The sequence below is a fragment of the Acinonyx jubatus genome, chromosome C2, assembly GCF_027475565.1.
Source record: "Acinonyx jubatus isolate Ajub_Pintada_27869175 chromosome C2, VMU_Ajub_asm_v1.0, whole genome shotgun sequence".
Lineage (NCBI taxonomy): Eukaryota > Metazoa > Chordata > Mammalia > Carnivora > Felidae > Acinonyx > Acinonyx jubatus.
Genome location: NC_069384.1, coordinates 84,184,109 through 84,205,453, shown reverse-complemented (window position 1 = coordinate 84,205,453; position 21,345 = coordinate 84,184,109). Strand labels below are relative to the sequence as shown.

The window sequence follows — 21,345 nt, the reverse complement described above, 5'->3', positions numbered from 1 at the left end:
AGACTTAATAAATAATACCCACTAAAATGTTGTGCACTATGATTTTTGTAAACTCTGGCATTTCCATGTCTTTTTATTCATGATTTGTGTTTGCCAAAACTAGAAGTTAACTTCTTTGCAAAGTCCTTGTGTTGGAACAGTCTGCCTACTGAATTGTTCATCAAATTTCCTCTAATTTCTCTGGCAGCAAGATATTGACCCTAAGGGTTTAAATCTGAAACACAGTCAGAATAAGGGCTTGTGAAAATCCGCAGTGATTTGTCAGATGGACTTGTCTGCAGACAAAAAGAGGAGAAAGTAGTTGAGCATATGCTGCAACAGTGCTGAGCCCACAGTAAGCACCACAGAAGTGCTCATGACAGGGAGGGAGTGGCATGCATGGAGTGGTTGAAGGGCATAGGTTCTGGAGCCAGGCTGGCTGGGTTTGAGAAGATTCTGGAGCCAGTTTGTCTGGTTTGAGTCTTGGCTCTTCACCTTACAAGCTGGATAACCTCGGGCAAGTTATTTAACTTCTCTGTGGCCTCCATTTCCTTCTAGGGTTGTTGTGAAAACTAAAAGAGCAATGTCCATAGAACGTGCTTTATAAGTTTGCTATTATTATTGAAAATACACACTTCTTGTGTTTTAAGTTCCTTAAAAAAAAAAAAAGTCTGAGTTTTCTCATACTGAAAGGGAAGGAATATTCCAGTCAATTTGTTTCTCTAGCAGGTGATTATTATAATTCTGTTAGAGGCTTGTACCGTATAAAACATACAACTTACAAATAGTGTCTTTTGAGTATTTGTGATCATGTGACATAGCTGATAAAACTAGCCTATCTAGCAATAAACGCATGACTAAAAACAAAGTATCACATAAGTCTGAGGTTGCTTTCAACAGCCTTTGGAATGTCTGTATAATATTATCTTCTTACGGCTTAAAACTCAGTATTACATATGTCAGCCTATACCCCCAAGAAAGGGTCACTATGACTAGGAATTTTAGAGTGGGCTCTTTCTAGTGTTTGTTTACTTGTACCCATGTTATTCCAATTTTTTTTCTAAGTTGTGAACATGGTTGTTGTGCTTCAAACAACAACAGCCATCAAGCATGTTTATATCTCTAAGCGTGAGATTGGGTGTGGCTTTTTACTTATTGACCACACCTATTTAATACAAAGAATCAACTCTGAAGTGAAATAAAACTTACTAATAGTTAATAACTATTTATTGAATGGCAATTATGTGGTAATTCGCATGAATAATTGTAATCACTATTGTTGTTCCATAACGGAAGCACATTTTTAGCTTTTGTCTTCTCTTTTTATTCACATTTTGTTCACTTATCAATTATTTATCTTCAATATCAGTATCAAGAGACTGTACAGAGCAAAGTGTGTTGGAACATTGGTGTCCCAACAACATAGCTCCAAAACCCAGTCTGTCACCCAACTAACCCCCAAATCTCTGATAAGAGTTGTCCTTGCTTGGGGTGTCCGGGTGGCTCAGTTGGTTAAGCGTCCAGCTCTTGATTTGGGCTCAGGTCATGATCTCATGAGGGTTTGAGCCCTGCATCTGGTTCTGCAGAGCCTGCTTGGGATTCTCTCTCTCTCCCTCTCTCTGCCACTCCCCTGCATGCTTGCATATACACACATGTGCTCACGCTGTCTCTATCAAAATAAACAAACTTAAAAAAAAAGATTCTTGCTTGTGTCATAAGTCTGCTCAGGGCTGGGTGGCCCTCCTTTATCCTGTAGCTCTGCCATCTAATAGATGCCTTCCAAGATCATCCTCGTAGGGAAAGCAGAACCTGCACTCTTGTAGGAGCCAGTCCATTAGCTAAAACACAGTCATATAGCCCTGACCAAATTACAAGGGAAGCTGTATTCTTCTTACTTGCCCAGGAAGAGAAAATAGTGTGGTAAATACATAGCATTTTCACTGCCACAGCTTCTTACGCTACACGTACAACTCTGAGCAAGTTATGTCTTCTGAAAGCCTCAGTTTTTTCATTTGCAAAGTGGCAATAATAATACCTATCTTGCAGAGATACTGTGAAGATAAACAAGGAAAGAAATGTAAAGGGCTTAGCATATGGTAAGTACTTCATGCAACTGTTGTTTTATTACTAATAATCAATAGCTTCTCCCTAGAACACACATGTCTAGGGGACCTGAGTTATTAGCACCTGAGTTATCTGGCCCCTACCATTCTGGCCCTTTAGTCTCTGCCCAGCCTGTCGGGGGTGCAGGACTCAAGGCAGGTGAAACTCTTGGCTATGGAACTGACATCAGTATGAGCTCGTACTACAGGGGCCGGGATAACAGGAGACCAAAGCCAGGACATGACATACAGAACAGGCTCTGGTTTCTCCAAGAGTCTTCGAGGGGAGGACTTTGAGGGGTTGAATTAAAGGGGTGGAGGACAGAAGAGAAAACTCGCCAGTGGTTTGAACTTGTGCTTAAAGTAGGCCCTAAATCCCAAGATAGCAGCTGCGAGAAAGGGGGAAAATGAACACATATTGAGTCCTTACAATGTGGCAGGCATCATGCCAGGGCTTTCACACAGGTGACCTCATTTAATTCTTACAGGGATCTCTAGGTAAGAATCATTAACCTCAGTTTCCAGTACAAAGTACTCACTCAAGCTGACATAGCTAATAAGGGACATGGCTGGAATTGGGTCTTCAAAGCCCTAGTGTGGTGTTCTTTGTACACACCACCTCTTTACATGGTACTGAATTGTGCTGATGACCAGCAGATCTCAGAGAATACACAGGAAGTGTAACCTCCCTCAGAAGAGCAGGAAGTAGAGACATTCACCTCCTCAAGCAACCCCTCGACCCCCACTTCACACATGACCAAAGCAGCTTAACTGAGGGTCAGCCTTGGGTGCAATGTATTTGCAAACACACACAAATGCATTCCTGTCTGCTTGCAAATGTTTGAAATTAATTTCACTGAGAGAAGCAATGGGTGTGTATATGGGTTCCTATTAACATGCACGTGAGATCATTTCCTTTTGGGGGCACATGGAGGATGGACTGATTTTACTGAGTAGACCACAGAGTTGGATGAAGAAAACTGATCACACCAAGGCCACAGCTCCTTGATTTCATAATCTGACAGCCTGGGCTATGAAAAATGTCCAGAAGTTTTGAGCCCTCTGTAGCCATGAAGGCCTGGAATATGGTGGGAACTTGTCCCATAAAACAGTCCCATGAAATGAACCCTGAGTACCATGCCATCGAGTGCCCTCAGGGTATCCAAATATATCCAGAAAAACCAAGGGATTTGGGGCTTGGCATTTTACAGGAACAGTATTAAAACAGAACTACATCTGCAGCAGCAGAACTGAAACGAATATAAGACTAGGTTTTTCCAATCTGTCAAAATAAATTTACTTGGAGTTGTGAGCAGCATTAACTCTGTAAGTTCCAGTCTCTGCCTTTATTTCTAACACATGTTAGGATCCAACCTACTGATTTGGACAAGTGTAAGAAATAGTTCATGACCCAACATGCCCCTCATACTTGCAAATATTTTGGAACTTGTCATTTCTATGATATGGTATCTTCCTTACCATTAATTTTCATAGATACTACTTAGAACAAGGTTTTCATGATCCGCATCATACTCAGAGGCAGTACAGTGTAGTGGTTAGTGGTTAAGAATATAAGTTCTGGGGGGCGCCTGGGTGGCTCAGTCGGTTAAACGTCCAACTGTTAATCTCAGCTAAGGTCATGATCTCATGGTTCATGGGTTCGAGCCCCACATTGGGCTCTGTGCTGACAGTGCGGAGCCTGCTTGGGATTCCCTCTCTCCTCTCTCTCTCTCTCTCTCTCTGTCTCTCTCTGCCCCTCCCCTGCTCTCGTTCTCTCTCAAAATAAATAAATACACTTTTCTTAAAAAAAGAATATAAGCTCTGGAGCCCAAATACCTTTGTTTGAACCCATGTTTCATCATGTACAAGCTGTCTGACTTTAGGCAAGTTACTCCTGTGTGCCTCAGTTTCCTCATCTGTCAAATTCAGAGGTTAATAGTGCTACCTCATAAGTTTGTTTCAAGGATTAAATAATTTAATATATGTAAAGGACTTAGCAAAGTGACTGACACATGGTAAGAGCCCAGTTCCCTAGCAAGAACCTCAAGAATGAGGGAAAGGGACTGGTGGGGAAGAAAAGCCAAGCTCCAAGCACCGTTGCCATGCAGCAGGATGGAGAGGAGCTAACACAGAGCAGCTAAAATTTGTCTCACTAGTCTGTGTCTCAACAGTGAGAAACAAAGTTGAGAATCGAATTTTCATGTGCTTATGAACCACCTGTAGATCTTGTGAGAATGTGGATCCTTATCCATTAGGTCCAAGATGCAGCTTGGGATTCTGTATTCCTCGTAGGCTTCCCAGTGATGCTAACGGTGCTGGTCTACACACCTCACACTGAGGAACAGGGGTCTAGAGAACACCGGGTTGCTAAACACTACATAGGCTCTTTCTCTAGGAGGAGAAAACTTCCCAGGGATCTTTCCTTTTACCCAGCCTCTTTTGCATTTTGGTCACACGTCATGGGCCAAGAAAATGTTTGAAAATAAGTACTGCTGCAGAGCAAGAAGGCACAGATATCCTATCTTGAATGACATAAAATATTTTTCATCCTTAAGCATTAAATGATTTTCCCCTTAGGGGAAAAATTGGCTTCTCTGATCTGGTCTGAATATCTGAAAAATTGGCTTCCCCTTTATGCTCATTAATTACAAATAGAGGATTGAGATATTTTTTGAGATAGGCAAAAGGTCTCCCCATCTGCTTTCCAAATAGGAATGGCATCAGCAAGACCAAGCACCCTCTTGCCAAATGATGACCTTTGCCAAGCAACCAGTCTTTTAATTCTAACTTCATGCACATTTCAAGGGAAATGTAAACCACATGTTTGTGCTCCACGGACACATACATCATTGACATAAAAAGATTTCCAGTTGTTAAAGAGCTTTAAAGTGCCCCGCAGGGTTTCGCTAAGACTAAAGTTGGACCTTCGCAGACCGCTAAGCCGAATAGCATTCCAATTTTAAGAGTCTAAAGTCAATCAGATGACCGTTTTCGACCTTGTGATTCACAGATTCAGGCAAAATTAATTTTTAATCATTGGATCCATTTCTTCACTATCCTTTATAGAAACCTCCTCATAGAAACTCAGGGTAAGTAGAAAGTTGAACTTGTGTGTGTGTGTGTGTGTGTGTGTGTGTGTGTTTTAAAAATATATGTAGGAGCAAAATCATCAAACATCATTTCTACTCTTTTCTGAAACCAGCAGAAGACCTCAGGAAGAGTGATCTATATCCCACCATCAAGCCACTTGTGGCAAAATCTTACCTCTAATTCCACCAGGATTAAACCTTAGGCTTGCTCTCATTCTCTTTCAAAATAAATAAATACATTTTTTTAAAAAAAGAATATAAGCTCTGGAGCCAGAATACCTTTGTTTGAACCCGGTCATACCATATATTCTTTTGCAAGGGCATTTGTAACAAAGTAACACAAACTGGATGGCTTAAACAACAGAAACGTATTGTGTCACAGCTCTGGAGGCTGAAGTCTGAGACCAGGGTTTCTGCAGGGTTGGCTCCTTCTGAGGGCTGCGAGAATGTGTTCTGTGCCTCTCTCCTGGCTTCTGGTGGTTTGCTGCCAATCTTTGGTGTTCCTTGGCTGTGTCACCCAGGTCTCTGCTGTCTTCTCACGGCGTTCTCCCTGTGGAGAATTTGGCATGCTTGTATCCAAATCTCCCCTCTGTATAAGAATACCAGTCATATTGCAATAGGGGCCCACCCTACTCCTGAATGACTTCTTAACTAATCCTAACTTAACTAATTACATCTGCAATGACCCTATTTCCCCAACTCACTGTTGAGACATAGACTAGTGAGGTCACATTCTGAGGTACTGGGGGTTAGGACTTTAGCTTACTGATTTGGGAGAGGGAGGGGAGGACACGATTCAACCTATAATATACAGTATCTGTCCCAGCTACTCAGCTCAGCCTCTATAGTGCAAAAGCAGCCACAGAAAATACATAAACGGGCCTGCCTGTGTTACATATGATAAAGCTTTATTTACTTAGAAAAACAGGCAGCAGGCCTGCAGGCAGTAGTTTGCCATCCCAGTCTTTGAGTATCTCTGATCTGTTCTGAATATGAAAGAAAACAGGAAGAGATTTGACAGTTAGCAAAAAGGGAAGAAAGCATTTGGCAAGGTATTTGGGAATACCTACCATGTTCTAGGCACAATTATTTTACATGTAGCTTTAATATGTCTCATGTTTACATCCAGATATAATCTGAGTTAATGTACATAGCTTTAATTAAGCAAACTGATATAAATTGTATAATGGTGGCTCTAGTTACCATGATACATTTTGTCTTTGGGATGTTACCAAGTTCTAGGATGACAGACAGACTTTTCCATTTGACATTATGCTGCATTCTTTTGATTTTTAGTATGAATGTGTCTAAAACATTAATAATTATTTATGGTTTTTAATCCCTTTAGAAACATATATATATTTATCCTCATAAATACATATGTACGTTTATTTTAATATAATTAATGTTGCTAGAGGCCCTATGTTAGGTTGTGTACAATGACACCTGAACAGGACACAAATATTGTCTCCAGGGATTTATTCTGTCCTAGAAGATATATACAAAGGAAATAGGTAGTACGGTAACGTATTCAAACATCATCCAAAGATTTCCATATGTACCTGCCATGTAGGGGAATTGCTTTGTCCCGTTTGGGTCCATATACTTGCATATACATGTGAATCTTGCACCTCCGCTTATGGAAACTTAAACAGAAACAAATTAGAGTTCTGTATAGGGTCATAGATGTAAAAGTGCTTTCAAAAGCTTTCACAGAAAGCTTACAAGTTGACTATGCAGTAAAGAAAAGATATCAATCTGGCACATACTATATATTTTGCAATAGTAGCAGAAGTCATGCTCCCACTTACATTAAAACATAGGCTGGGCTTATTAACGTCGTTTTATATTAAAACACTGGGCCGCTCAAAAACCCCAGAACTCTTCCTCTACATGGTTATGAAGGTGGCAGGAGTCAGAGGCCAGAATCTGCTTTAAATTTGGAGAAACAGATATATAAGTAGTGAGTGGCCTTATTGAGGATGAAGTGAGCCCACTCACAGGTATCAGTATTGGATGTAAGAGGCCCATTCATCTTCAACAGAGGTGCCTCACGAATCACTTATTGGAGTGCCCCAAAATTGGCCTTGTACTTAGGATCTGAAAGAAAATACCCACGGGATTGTACCAATTATAAAACAGGTCAAATTTGGGGGCCAAAAAAGTGGACCATCTGCCTTTAATCACGTTTGTTACTTAAAAGGTTTTCAGTTCAGACAGATTTTCAGAGAAAGTATCAGCTATGATGATACATATATAAAATTGCTACCTGACCTGCAATGTCAGATGTATGTGGCCTTAATAATTTTAACCATTTTTAGACCCAAAGAAAACTTTCAAAATCATAATTAAAACATGATTGTTCTCTTGTAATTATGGAAACACTACCACATTTCCTGACTGCCACACCCAAGACCTTCAATAGGACAAGCCAAAATCTGCCTTTACATATACAGTTGATTTCATAACCACATATAACTGACTTTATATTGCCTGAAATAGGTTTGAGCTCAAGGAATGAAACTAGAGTTTATTTCACAAACACAACAGTAGAGCCTCCCTAATTTTTTTTTTAATCACGAAATTCTTTTAATTTCTTGGATTCCCTGGCCTGTAGTTTAGAAGCCACTGTCTTATTCTAAAGAATCTTCTACATGCTTGTTTGGATATGGGGCAATTTCTCTCTTTTCCTTCTACTTTTACTAAAATGAAGAGAAGAGCCTTCAGTCTTCTCACAGAACTAGAAAAGGAAGATGGAAGTAAAAAAAAAAAAGTGAAAAAAAAAGGAGAAAGAGAGAGAGGTTGGCTTTTTTTTCTTCTCAACACTTTGCAAACTTTAAGAAATGAAGCACGACAGCATGTCAATGCAGAGTAATGATAATATTAATAATGATGGTGATGATGATGATAATGATGAATTAGACAATATAATTCTCCTCTTATTCTAAGTGTGAAAACTGAAGCAGGATGATGAAGTGCCTTTCCCAAGATCAGTGGCCCCACAATTAGAACTTGGGCTTTGCCTCCCTGCACACCTCTTCTTCAGAAGAGAACAAATATCACTAATGTTCATCCTCCCCAGAAGAAAACCATACTGGCCCATTCAATGGCCAATTAGAATAAATTGTAAATTAGGACAAATACGATAGGTAGTACAAAAATCAAAAGCTCTCTAAAGAAAAGGAACAAAAAACCTGAATAAATAAGCTTAACGGTCCATTGTTTGTGGGGAAAATGATGAAATTATCATCAAAATATTCTATGAATTGAGAATGAAGATAAATTTTTATGTGGAAAAAAAAATCTACCTAGAAAAGTAAGACTCCTTCCAGGACAGGTATTAGTTTTTATAAAAGGGGCATTGGTCTGTGTCTGATAAGAGATAAAAATATGCTTTGTGTGAATCTTAGTAAATAAACCAGGCAATTAAGATTCTTCATACTGACCGATATTTAAGGGAATATGTGCAACTGTGCTAAGCATTTGGACATTAAAACCGTGTCTGCACAGGAGAATGTTCTAATTATCCCGGAATCGGCCTCACAGAGTCTGAGTCATTCAGGTGAAAACACCCTTTCTCTTTAAGAGCAGTTTTAGGGACACAGGTTAACAGTAAATACTATAATGCTTCGTTTGGCCTATAAAAAATAAACCTAGTCTAAATATCAATCTGCAGATGCCAAGTGTGTGTTTAAACAATGTGCCAGTCTGCTTCCTTCATCAAAAGTCCGGGTGAGGTGTTGTTTTCCACATTCAGGGACATTAGCCCAGCAATGCAAGAAAAAAAAAAATCTTCATTTGGCCAGTGCATCTTTCAGACATTCCCTTCTTTTATTGATTTGTTTTCTCCTGTCCCTTTTCTCCTTCTTTTGTTTCCTTATCATAGCTTCAGGTTATTACGTGCAAAGTATTGATGGGAATGGATGGTTTTGGTCGATGGAGAGCTAATGCATCCCTAATCCCACTATTGTTATAGAGTTATGCTTTACTCTGGTCTCTGATGGGGGAAAAGGTGCAAAGCTGTTGATCCTAGTTTTATTTGTCACAAGCCCATCCATCAATCAAGCGCAAGCATGTCTGAATGCTGAATGACATGTGGGTCTCAGCTGAAAAAATTCGATAACACTGTATTGTCAGGTCTCTCACTCTTTTTTTGATAAGAAATACATTTGACTGAAATAGATAAGCATGCAACTGCTAAAGACTTGAAGAGAGAAAGTGACATATTGGCACCAAAGGTTATATATCTTTGGTATTAATGATACTTATGAGTAAATAAAATGGGAGGGGGCAGCTGCAGCGGGAGACATACAACATCCCTAAGGCTTGGTTATGTTTAAGTACCATGGCTCTACTACCATTGGGATTTTCAAATATTAATCTGGCCATATTTCACAGTCAGCTACCCTGGTTAAAATGCAAGCAAATGTGCCATTGGTGAAGGTGGTGGGATGCAGGGAATCAAAGAGCACTTGTCTACACTCCTCCGAACAATACAGACAGGTCCCTTTTTGTCATGTATGGTAGGTAAATCCCATGCAATATTTTTATGTATGTATGAACTCGTAAGTTCACAACTGTCTCCTCTTGTGAGTGAAAGCATTTATGGGGGAAAAAAGCTTTAATTATTTTAAACTGGAAATATATATGTGTGTCATTTTAATAGTGACTTAACTTATAATTACAGTCTCAAAAATGGTTTCTGTGTGTCCCTTTTATCCTAGTTACTAAATTAGGTACTTTAATACATTATGAAAGCCTGTCTTTTCAGTTAGATACAATTTTCTATTCATAGTTATTTCAAGATAATTGCATTTGGAAATAGTTAAAACATTAAAAACAACACCAGTATAATATAATTTTAGGGGCAAAATTAATCAACAAATCAGAACATTTTTAAAACCATTTTATTTCCTTGTCATAACATTTTTAGAGAAGACAAGATTTTTTTTAAATGACCTAAAAAAGCCCATCAAGAAAGGTAACAAAAAAGGCAGACCTGAATTAGAGGGCACTAAGATGAACGTTTTGTAGCCTTAAATATCACCACACTAGGAAAGTAAGCCATTTCTGTTCTGTTCAGTGACTGGGGGCTAGACAACTGTAAAAATCAATGTGGGAGTGCTTTAGATTTGTGGGGTAAATTACATGTGCTTGGCCGCTCCATTGTATCTGCCCTATATTCTATACAAGATACTTTAGATGGAGCTGTCACATAATACATATACTTCATATTGATTTTTATAGATTTAACAGAACTTGAATGGAACTCCATAATAAAGCAAGAAGAGAAACTATATCTCCTTCAAATCCCTAATACTTCAACTATTCTTGAAATTAAGTAAATGGTACCTCCCAATTCTGAATCACGGAGGGAGACAAAAAAAAAATCATTTGATTCCTGATTCTCCTTCCCTTCCGTTCTGCTTCTCTTATTTACATTTTATCTTAACTTCCTTATATCTTTAAAAGTATGTTAATTCTCAAAGAGTTCCCAGGAGGGCCCATGAATGGGCAGTGGGAGCCAACTGAACCTTTGAGAGTTGCTGGAAGTTCCAAGCAGGGACCTGTCTGTTGACTGTTCTTTTGAGTTTCCAACTTGCTTTAGTTTGGCCTTGCCTTGCAGTGATTTTTAGGTTGATGTGAATTCTGATGCCATTTACATAAAGTGTCTAAACCATAAGGGTTTGAGCTAGGGTTTGGGGAGTCTGTGGTTATGCTAACGACAACCTCTCCCAGCCAGACACTACCTATGAGGCTCCAAACCATCCCAGTGGAGAGAAAAGCAGTTCAGCCCCTACTCAGAGAAATACTATGAGGTGGTTACAATCAACTCTGGATATGTAGGTCTTGGGCTGTAGGCAGAGCTGTATATACCCTTAGAATTAAGTATTTATTGAATACGGAGTGGGCTTACTTCCAGAGTGAGTCTCCAAGAAGAATATGGACTTTGTAATTCTAGTTAGGATGTGAAATGACAACAACATCAAAAATACAAGGAACTGTCTTCAGAAGTGCCAGTATTAAGGACTCCTCTGGTCCAGAAATGCCTTGGGCAGAAGGATGAAATGTGGGATAAAAGGGATTCATGTTCTGGTGGCATTTCAAAACCATTTTTCAAGTATTTTAGAAAATATAGAATATTATAAAGAAGAAAATGAAATCATTCATAAGGCCATCACCCACATGTGACATTTGTAGCTTCTACAATATAGGATATGTGATACAATGAAATATTAAGAAATAGATTATTGGTCTCATGGCAGTATTTTAATGTGACTAATTCTATATTAATAATGTTACTTCAAACCTCTTCTGATTTAAAAATAAAAATTATTACGAGAAGATCTATTATTTTGAAGTGACTTGGAGCCTTTTTTTCCCCATAAATGAATGAATGTTAAAGTTATCCAAGATAAAAAAATATCTATTTTCCCATGAGACAGAGTTTTGAACTCTACTTTCTCAATGGTGAAAAGGTCTAGAAATAACTCTTTCCCAATGACTATGAGATAAAGTTTTTTAGTATACTTAGCACAACTTCTCTCTCTCTTTCTCCCTGCATGTGTGTGTGTGCATGTGCGTGTGTAAACACATTTGACTTTGGGAACATTTATTATTGTAAATAAATCTTGTCAATCAAACATTTTCTTAAATGAGAAGAAAATAAGATTAAGGGAATAGACATGTATCAGACTACTCCAAACCTCTGTTAAAGAACACAAAAGATTTGAAAAAAAGGAAAGATACCATTTTCCTGATTGAGAAGACTCAATATGATAAACAGATTCTTTCTTTCCAAGTGCATGTAATACAAACAACATAAAAACCCATCACCATTTTTAACCTTATAGACTAACTATCACATTTATTTGGAAGAATAAATGTGTTATCAAAGCCTGAAAAAGTAGAGAAAGAAATTTGAGAAAGGACTTCTTTTCTGCCAGGTGACAAAGTATATTGTAAAGCTTCAGTAATTAAACAGTGTGTGCCCTAGGGATTTGTATCCCCTGGGTCCCCAGTTCTGCTGATGTTCACACTTAAACTGTAGTGTCCTGTAACCTACAGCACTCTCCAAACCCCAAGGGGGAGAGAATAAAATTGTAGCAACAGTGATGAGAGACCTTTTCTTCCTACCAGTCTTCCTCAGGTTTGACTCCTAACAAAGGACCAAGGGGTAGAAGAGACAGTGATCATAGGAGCACATGAAGAGCGGAGAAACCTGATGCACTATCTGTTCTTCCATCTTACAAAGAGGTAGAATTCATTTCAAAAGGGCACAGTGATGGGGTGACTGGGTGGCTCATTCGGTTAAGTGTCCAACTTCGTCTCAGGTCACGATCTCGGGGTCTGTGAGTTTGAGCCCCTCCTCTGGCTCTGTGCTGATAGCTCAGAGCCTGAATGAAGCCTGCTTCAGATTCTGTGTCTCCCTGTCTCTCTGCCCTTCCCCTGCTTACTTGCTCTCTCTCTTTCATGAATAAACATTTTTAAAAATTTAATAAATAAATAAATAATTTTTAAAAGGGCACAAAGAGAAATATTTTACACTATTCCCAACCCCCATTTCCATTGCATTAGTCAAAGTTCTAGTAGCTGTGCCTTTAAATAGCTTAAAATCCTCCCCCAAATAGTTATTTTAAAACTCTAACACCTTTGTAGAAAAGAAGAGAACACAACCCTGCACCCAAAGCTCACTCAAGCTTTTCTGGAACTGAATGTAGAAAAAAGAATTATCTTAATATGATTTGAAAAAGTAGAAACTGTCACATGGCTTTTAGTCCTGGCCCTGGTTCATGGATTTCCCAAATTCTACCCAAAGAGTGAGATGTTAGTAAAACACACAAAGCAGTATAATAGAAATAGACTCTGGGAATTTGGTATTGATAAAAGTGAGATTTTAACTAGTTAATTTTTTTTTTCAACGTTTATTTATTTTGGGGACAGAGAGAGACAGAGCATGAACGGGGGAGGGGCAGAGAGAGAGGGAGACACAGAATCGGAAACAGGCTCCAGGCTCTGAGCCATCAGCCCAGAGCCCGACGCGGGGCTCAAACACCCGGACCGCGAGATCGTGACCTGGCTGAAGTCGGACGCTTAACCGACTGCGCCACCCAGGCGCCCCAATAAAAGTGAGATTTTAAATAAATAGCATTGCTCTCATATACTACTGGGATGAATGTAAAAGTGGTAAGCCAATTTAGAAGTCAATTTTGCAGTGTCTGTTCAAATGAAAGACATGTGGAGCCCATGACCCAACAATTTCCCTTCTCCATATCTCCCTGAGAAACATGGGCACATGTACATAACAAGACAGGTACAAGGATGTAGCACTATTTGAAAAAAAATGAAAATTGTAAATGACCGTCAGTAAGGGACTAGCTAAAGGAATCATACTATCTATATGGAAAGGATGAGATAGATCTCTTTTTACAGACACAAGAAGATCTCCAAAACATGCCATTGATGATTTAAAAAAAGGAGCAAGTTTCAGAATATCACTACACAAGTTATTATATGCTGACTTATATATGCCTCATACATACACCAATCATCATGAAAAACATCACGTAAATTTTCATTAATCTTTATTTATCTCAAACCATACACAAAAATATATTTCTTGTGGATTAACAGCTTAGATATGACTTTTTTTCAGAACTACAGAATTACTAAAAGGAATTATATGAGAATGTGTGTTTAAGTTTGCTAAGCTTAAATAAAGGCCAGAAATTATAAAGGAAATTTCTGACAGCTTTAAATTTATGACAAAATAATAGCAACAAGCTTCTGTATTGGAAATACCACCAAGAAAAATTAAAAGAAAAATTGTTGAAGGGAGTTTAATGACTATAGCATCTTTTAGGGAGAAATCCATCAATATGTACGTGTAAAACACACACACTCTGTATACCCCAGCAATTCCACTTATGAGTTTATGCCAAAGAAATAATTGTACAGATTGTCAGTTATATGTGTACAAGGATGTTCAGTACAGTATTTTGCATTTATAACAGTACATAAGAAGGGGGGCAGTGAATGTCCCTTGATAAGTAAATGATTCAGCAGATAATGGTGCTTCCATATGATGGAATACTATACAGCTGTTAAGTTGGATATTAGTATTAACCTTTGTTGAGTTCCAATGGCAAACTCTGAGTTAAATGCCTTATCTCATTCAATCTCTCCAGCAATGCTTTGAGATAAGTATGATTAGAATTCTTATTTTAGAGGCGCCTGGGTGGCACAGTCGGTTAAGCGTCCGACTTCGACTTCAGCCAGGTCACGATCTCGCGGTCCCTGAGTTCGAGCCCCGCGTCAGGCTCTGGGCTGATGGCTCGGAGCCTGGAGCCTGTTTCCGATTCTTCTCCCTCTCTCTCTGCCCCTCCCCCGTTCATGCTCTGTCTCTCTCTGTCCCAAAAATAAATAAAAAACGTTGAAAAAAATTAAAAAAAAAAAAAAGAATTCTTATTTTAAAGATGATAGGGCTGAAACTTAGAGAGCTTAAAACATACACTGTCTCAAAATCTGGAATTTTTGGAAGATCTGTATATAATGACAGAAAGATATTAATGAAACACAGATATGGAGAAAAGGAAGTTGAAGAATAATATATATAGTGTGATCACATTTATGTAAATAAATGTAAAAGTCTAATGGCGAGAGAGAAACATGTCAAAGTGGTGGTCTCTAGAGCAATGTAATATGGGTGTTTTTTCCTTCTTTTTACTTAACTATATTTTCTGACTTTTTTCAGCCAGGAGCATATATTGCACTTTCAAAAACAATGAAATAATTCTAAGATAAAACCACTAGTGTTTTAGAACAATTAAAATTATTATTCTAGCAAAGATAATTATTTAAAATGCAGTTTTGAGACTTAGTATGATTTTGCCTGCAGAACACATTCCAGTTGGTAGATGCTCTGTAAGTTAGAATATGAAAAGAGAGCCAGGCTTTTTCAGTGGTAAAAAAAAAAAATTGATATACCAGTGGCGAGATGAAAGCTATCTCTTTCTATTGTCTACTTACCTAGAAGTTCTGGTACTGTTTTAAAGAACATTGGAATAATAGTTTTTGGCCAGGCTAACATAAATTATGGGTTTCTTGACAAAAAGGAGAAACAAAACAAATTACTTTAAACTTATTGTCTCGGGCACCTAAGTGGCTCAGAAGGTTAAGCCACCAACTCTTGATTTTGGCTCGGGTCATGGCCTCACGGTTCATGAGTTCAAGCCCTGCATTGGGCTCTGTGCTGACAGCACAAGCCTGCTTGAGATTCTCTCTCTCCTTTTATCTCTGCCATTCCCTGCCCCTCTTTCTATCTCAAAATAAGTAAACTTAAAAAAAAAAAAAACAAAAAACCTATTGTTTCCATTTTTCAAAAACCATCCTCTGAGATCACATTTTTTTTTTCTAGGCAATGTACTGATCTAGGGCATCCCCAGTCCGGTAGGCTGTGCCTGCCAGATCAGTACAATGGAACCTGCACTTGTCACTTCCTGGGATGTAGTTCCTGAGACAAAATTACCATCAAACACGAACCCTCAACCCAACCATGATCCTATTAACCACCTCTGCCATTATTTCTTTTCTTTCTCTTATTCTTTTCTTTCTTTTTTTTTGTCAAGTTTATTTATTTATTTTGAGAGAGAGAGAGAATGTGTATGCACCCCCAATGGAGGAAGAGGCAGAGAGAGAGGGAGAAAGAGAGAATCCCAACTAGCTGCCATGCTATCAGCACAGAGCCTGAGGTAGGGCTTGATCTCAGGAACAGAACTGTGAGATCATGACTTGACCAGGAAGCAAGATGTCGACACTTAAACAACTGAGCCACCCAGGCACCCCTCTTTCTTTTTCGTTTTTAAGTCAAATCAGGTTAAAATGAGTATCAGGAGGAAGGCGTGAAGGCACTGTAACGAGACACTGCAATTCTACACTCTCAATTGGCAGATATGTTAAATGGGTCCTGAAGTATCAAAAGATCCCCCAGATCCTATAGCTAGAGTCAAAGCTAGAACTGGAATTTAGGCCTCCTGACCCCCACTGGCACCATTTTTTCGGACAACACTAAGTGACATTTGATCTGAGGGGACTGGTGTAAGATAAACAGGTAGGGTTTGCCTCAGGGGTAGTGTCAGGTTGAAGTGAGGATGTAGTGAAGAGACAGGGGTGCAGGCAGACTGTAGACATGTACGCTTTAATAGTCAGAGCCACTTTCTTTTCCCTTGACCACATTTTCCCCGAAGATGACAAGCCAACGGTCCCCATGTTGTCGATTCCAAAATGCCATATGCTAAGGAAGGCTTGTGTCCACCAGTGAAAGGGCAAGGACTGGGAGGAAAAGAGCAACAGGTGTTTTCTCCCTTCCCCTCATTTGCAATTTGATTGAGAGATATCTAAGATTGGATCGAGGCACAGATAACCACTTTCTGGTATGATTTAAGAAAAGCCGCCCTCCTGCCCCTAAAATGTGTCCTCTAATGACTTGCCGAAGTGCTTGATATACCCTTGTTGAAGACTCATTCCTTTGGGACAAAGTATTATTAACGTATTCAATATTGGAGAAATATTTATTAAGAACCTATGTGCCAAACACTGTACTTGGTGCTTGCCCGCCCTCCCCCCAGCAGAAAAAGGTGATGCATGAATAATAAACAGTCTCTGTCCTTAAAGCTCTTAAAATCTAGATGGGAATCAGACAAGAAACAAGATAATTTACATTAAACATGATGTGTTAGCACATGGTTAGGATGTTTGCCAAGCTTTCGGGACACCTGAAGGGCAGGTGGCAGGCAAAGCAGGAAAGGACAAAAGGAAAGTGAGACAAACCAAGCAGCAGACAGAGATAGTTCTGACAGGCCCCAGAGCAGCAGAGAAGTGGTGAGATGAAGACAGAGGGTAAACACAAGCTTGCATGATCTATGCTCCCATGATCTATTCATTATATTAAATGTATAATGTACCGGAAAATGTGAGGAAAACATCATCCATAGTTGACCACAGCTTACATTTAATATAATTCTTTTTTATTGTGCGTATTTAAGCTGATTATCTCATTAAAGCTGAGCTTGCTATTTATTAGTAGATACCTTCAGGTGCCCATTCTGACCGCAAAGCACAAGCAACTATGTTAACTAACCCAGTTTTCTGACCTGTTAACGTACAGTTTTAAGTTTATGTTCAGGGTAATATAGATTTCAGGTTTTGAGCTGAAAGGAATCTCAGGGATTAAGGTCATTGCCCTGGATCAGTGGTTCTCAAAGTGTGAACCTCAGACCAGCAGCTCAGGCTTCACCCGTGGGCTGGTCAGAAATGCAAAATCATAGACCCCACTCCCACCTGCTGTATATTAATCTCTGAGAAAAGGGCCCAGGAAAGGGTTCTTTAACAGATCATTCCCATGCACATACAAGTTTGAGAACCAATGCTGGAGTACACATAGCTAGCTAGTAATAGTCGTGAATTTACAGCAAGACTGGGGGAAAAAATGTCTGATGGTGCCTACTGTGACTCACACACTGACTTGCACAGAGTAGGTACTTAATAACTGCTTGTTGACTGAAAGAACTGTCTCCTAAATTCTCCCAAATTTCCGGGCTTTTCCCCATACTCTTTTGAACAGCATGGACATTAACTGTCATCTTGTTAGAAAAGTAAGAATGTTAGGCCCTACCCCATATCTACCTGTAGTTTAACAAGATCCCCAGGTGATACATTTACACATTAACGCTTGAGAAGCAGTACTCTAGGGAGGCATTTACTACTCTTAATCCTGTGTAGATGAGCTTTGTAATAAGTAAATTTCAATATTAACTTTATATGACACTCATTTACTCATTCAATAAGTATTTCTGAAGCATCTACTGTGTACCCCGAGGGGTGGTGTGGAAATGCAAAGATGAAGACATGGTCTCAGATTCCTTAAGAAAGTCTCAACAGCTATACTACCAAGCAGGATATGGTAGGAGTTTGCTGAGCTTTCTGAGGTCCCCCTTGTGAAGACATTGAAGAGTATAGTAGAAAGACCCTCCTTGAAAACAGAGAGGCCTGAGTTCAAATCCAGCCAGGTGATTTGGGGAATGTTACTGAGACTCTCTGAAGGTAACATCCTCATCTACAAAAGAACATAATATCGATGTTTCAGGGTTGTTCAGAGGAGAGTATGTACAGCTCCCAGAAGAATTTCTGGCACAGAGTAGGCACTTGACAGTGGTATTGTTGTTGTTCTTGTTCCCAAGGTTCCCTGTGCCCTGTGCCCTGTCTCCCTTGACTCTGGAAGATGGCAGTAGCTACTTGAATGTGGCCACACTTAGGAGTGGCTGAATATGGCCTAATGAGGTCAAGATCTTCATCACCATCATGTAGCACTTTCTTCATATTTCAATCTCGAAATGGCACATTAAACCTGAAAATTATGTGCGTTTTTGTGAAAATCACTTACTGATCTGCACAAAACAAACAAGATAGCATCAAGTTAATTTATGATTATACGATAGTATAGATCTGGTTATTTTGAAATAGTTTGAATCTGTACTGAATAAGTGAGTTTTCATTAGGATAATGGGTATCATTTACACATGGTCTCCATTCTTCTCATTCTATCTAGATCAATTTGAACTTGAGCTCATCTTATGTCTGGTAATGCCAGAAGCCAGGCCCCTTGGAATCTTTACTCTGCCTTCCTTTCTTCTTCCTTGTCCTCTTCCTCATCCTTCTTTTTCCCCTCTCTTTCTCTCTCTTAGCTACTAAATTTTTCATTCACTTCTCTTAAGAATGAGGCTTTGCTCTAGCACTGTGCTGCTAGGAAGATGAATAACTAGATTGGCCTGATATCTTACATAAATTATAAAGCAGTCAAAATACTGGTTCAAAATGGTGGGGGTCTAGTGGACTATCTCATAGTCCTTAAGAGGTCTTCATAATTTGTAAAGGAAAGATGACAATATTTTTTAAATGTTAAAGATTCATAAAATAGTAGATGTTGTACCCTCCTATTTCTCTAAGGAAGAAAAAGCAAATGTTTCAAAGCCCAAAAGATTCTAAGGAAGAAGGGGGCAAGAAAAAAATCTTTACAATTACTCTTGAGTACGAAGTTCTTAAAATACCAAGTGTCTCATCCTCCAGTGGACAGACCAACACAGAGGGAGCCCCACACAATCATCATTGCTAGGAAGTTAAAGTGTTCCATGGTAGTCTTGGGAAACAGGGATGTATAGCCATCCTACTGAAAGACAAGCAAGGATAAAAATAAGATTCAGAGAAGAGGTGATGGCAGGCAAGGAGATATGGACAAATGATATTTTCCTGCATTTAACAGACAATGTTTGATCAGGTAAGCATATTCATAAAATCAAATTCACTGGGTTACAACTTGATAGGATTTTAGCAAACTGCTTAAAAACCTGCCTCATCTCACTTATTTGGCAAGCTCGGCTACACAGAACATAGCCTGGACCTGAGTCTCTGAGTGGCAAGGCACACCCATTCACAGAAGACACAAAAGAGAAGCCCCTTAAACTTTCCCTCAAAGCTTACTGAATCTTCCTTGAAATGCAACTCATTAACACATTCAGTTAACTAACACTAGCCATAGTCCGTAGAAATAAAAAGTTGTATATCAGGAAATATAATGGGCTTAGCACACTCATGAGCTACAGAGGACCTGATAGCCTCATTATGAAAGAATAGACGGAAGAATCACAAAACACAGTCTCTGTGGCCTATAAACCTATAGCTTCTGAAGACACCACTGTTATACAACACAGCACAGTAACCAATGTTCATCATTATGATCTTGAGTCATCAAGAAGAAAGTTATAATTGAAGTAGAGAAGCAGTGTAATGACATAGAAAGAACATTGACAATGGAATCAGAAAGACATAGGTTGCAGCCCTACCTCTGCCGTTCACTAGCTTTGTGATCTGGGGTAAATTATTTAATCCCGCTAAACATTATTAGCATTAGCACCATCTGCAAAATAGGAAGAATACCTACCTAAGGTTAATTATAATGACGAATTGTGGCCATGTTTTTAAAAGGCCCAGTACTGTGCCGGCCATGTGGACCTCAATCAGTGGAAGTTATTCATAATAACAATAAAAATAAGTTTTATATGTTCTATTTAAGAAGAACATTATCCTGAATGGCAATGGTTGCTAACTGATCCAGTTTAGGGAAGAAGATACCATGGCTTGCTTAGGCATAAAAATCAGATAGCCAGGCATGGTCATACAGAAAGAAGAAGAATATGAGTAATAGATCCTCACAGACCAATAGACCAGAAAGTGGTTGGGGACTGGATAAGCAATGATATCTCAGGGACTAAGTTCAGGCAGTAATAGACTACCCTGGATAACAAGGTCCTCTTTCCAAAGTTGGGGCCTAGAATCGGTGGCAGATAATTTGACCAGCATGCATAAAATTTAGAAGAAATTTAAATAAGGGGTACCTAGCTGGCTCAGTCGGTAGAAGATGTGACTCTAGATCTAAGGGCCCTGAGTTTGAGCCCCATTTGCACGTGGAGCCTACTAAAAATTTAAAATAAAAGGTTCTTTTCATAAAATATTAGACTTGGAATTCTCAGAGTAAAATATATTTATAAGTGAATTGCACTGCCTTGAGAAGTAGTCAGTTTCCCATCAACAAAAGAGTATCCAAATATAACTTAAAAGCCTCTTAATATGGGCATCGTTAAATAGACGTAAGCACTGGCTGAAAAGTGAATTAAATCACCTTACGATGTTCCTTTCTAAAACTAAAACAATATTTCACTTATGTGGAATAATTTAGAGATTCATAAAAATGCTAAGTAAATGAGATGCTATTATAAATAGTTTATTTTTTCTGAATATAAAGTGAATGTAAGTTAATTGAAGAAATTCATAAGGTATCAAAAAATATACACAAGAGAAAATAAATAATCATGACCTACTCTTCCAGAGATAACTATCATAAACATTTTCTTTCAGTCTTTCTTCCACAGATTTTTTTCCAAAGTTGAGAATATATTGCACATATAATTCTTATCCTACATTTTTTTGCTATGTTGTAGCATAATCATTTTTGTGTCATCATAAAATGTTTGAGGCAGAATTTTATGATTGAAAAATATTACATTATCTCAATACATCAAATTTGGGCTCCAAAATCACATGCCTAGGCAGGAATCCTGCTT

The 21,345-nt window shown here is 38.8% G+C and overlaps 1 long non-coding RNA gene across 1 annotated transcript in view; it reads right to left on the bottom strand.

The window, feature by feature from the left end:
* Nucleotides 1–3,668: 3,668 nt before the first annotated feature.
* LOC113599869 (uncharacterized) overlaps nucleotides 3,669–21,345 on the bottom strand; it is a 29,972-nt gene continuing 12,295 nt past the window's right edge. Inside the window, exons 2-3 of the long non-coding RNA XR_003420808.2 lie at nucleotides 6,733–6,816; nucleotides 3,669–5,720 (exon numbers count right to left, since the gene is read on the bottom strand). This is a non-coding gene — a long non-coding RNA (uncharacterized LOC113599869). The remainder of the gene's footprint in view (nucleotides 5,721–6,732; nucleotides 6,817–21,345) is intronic.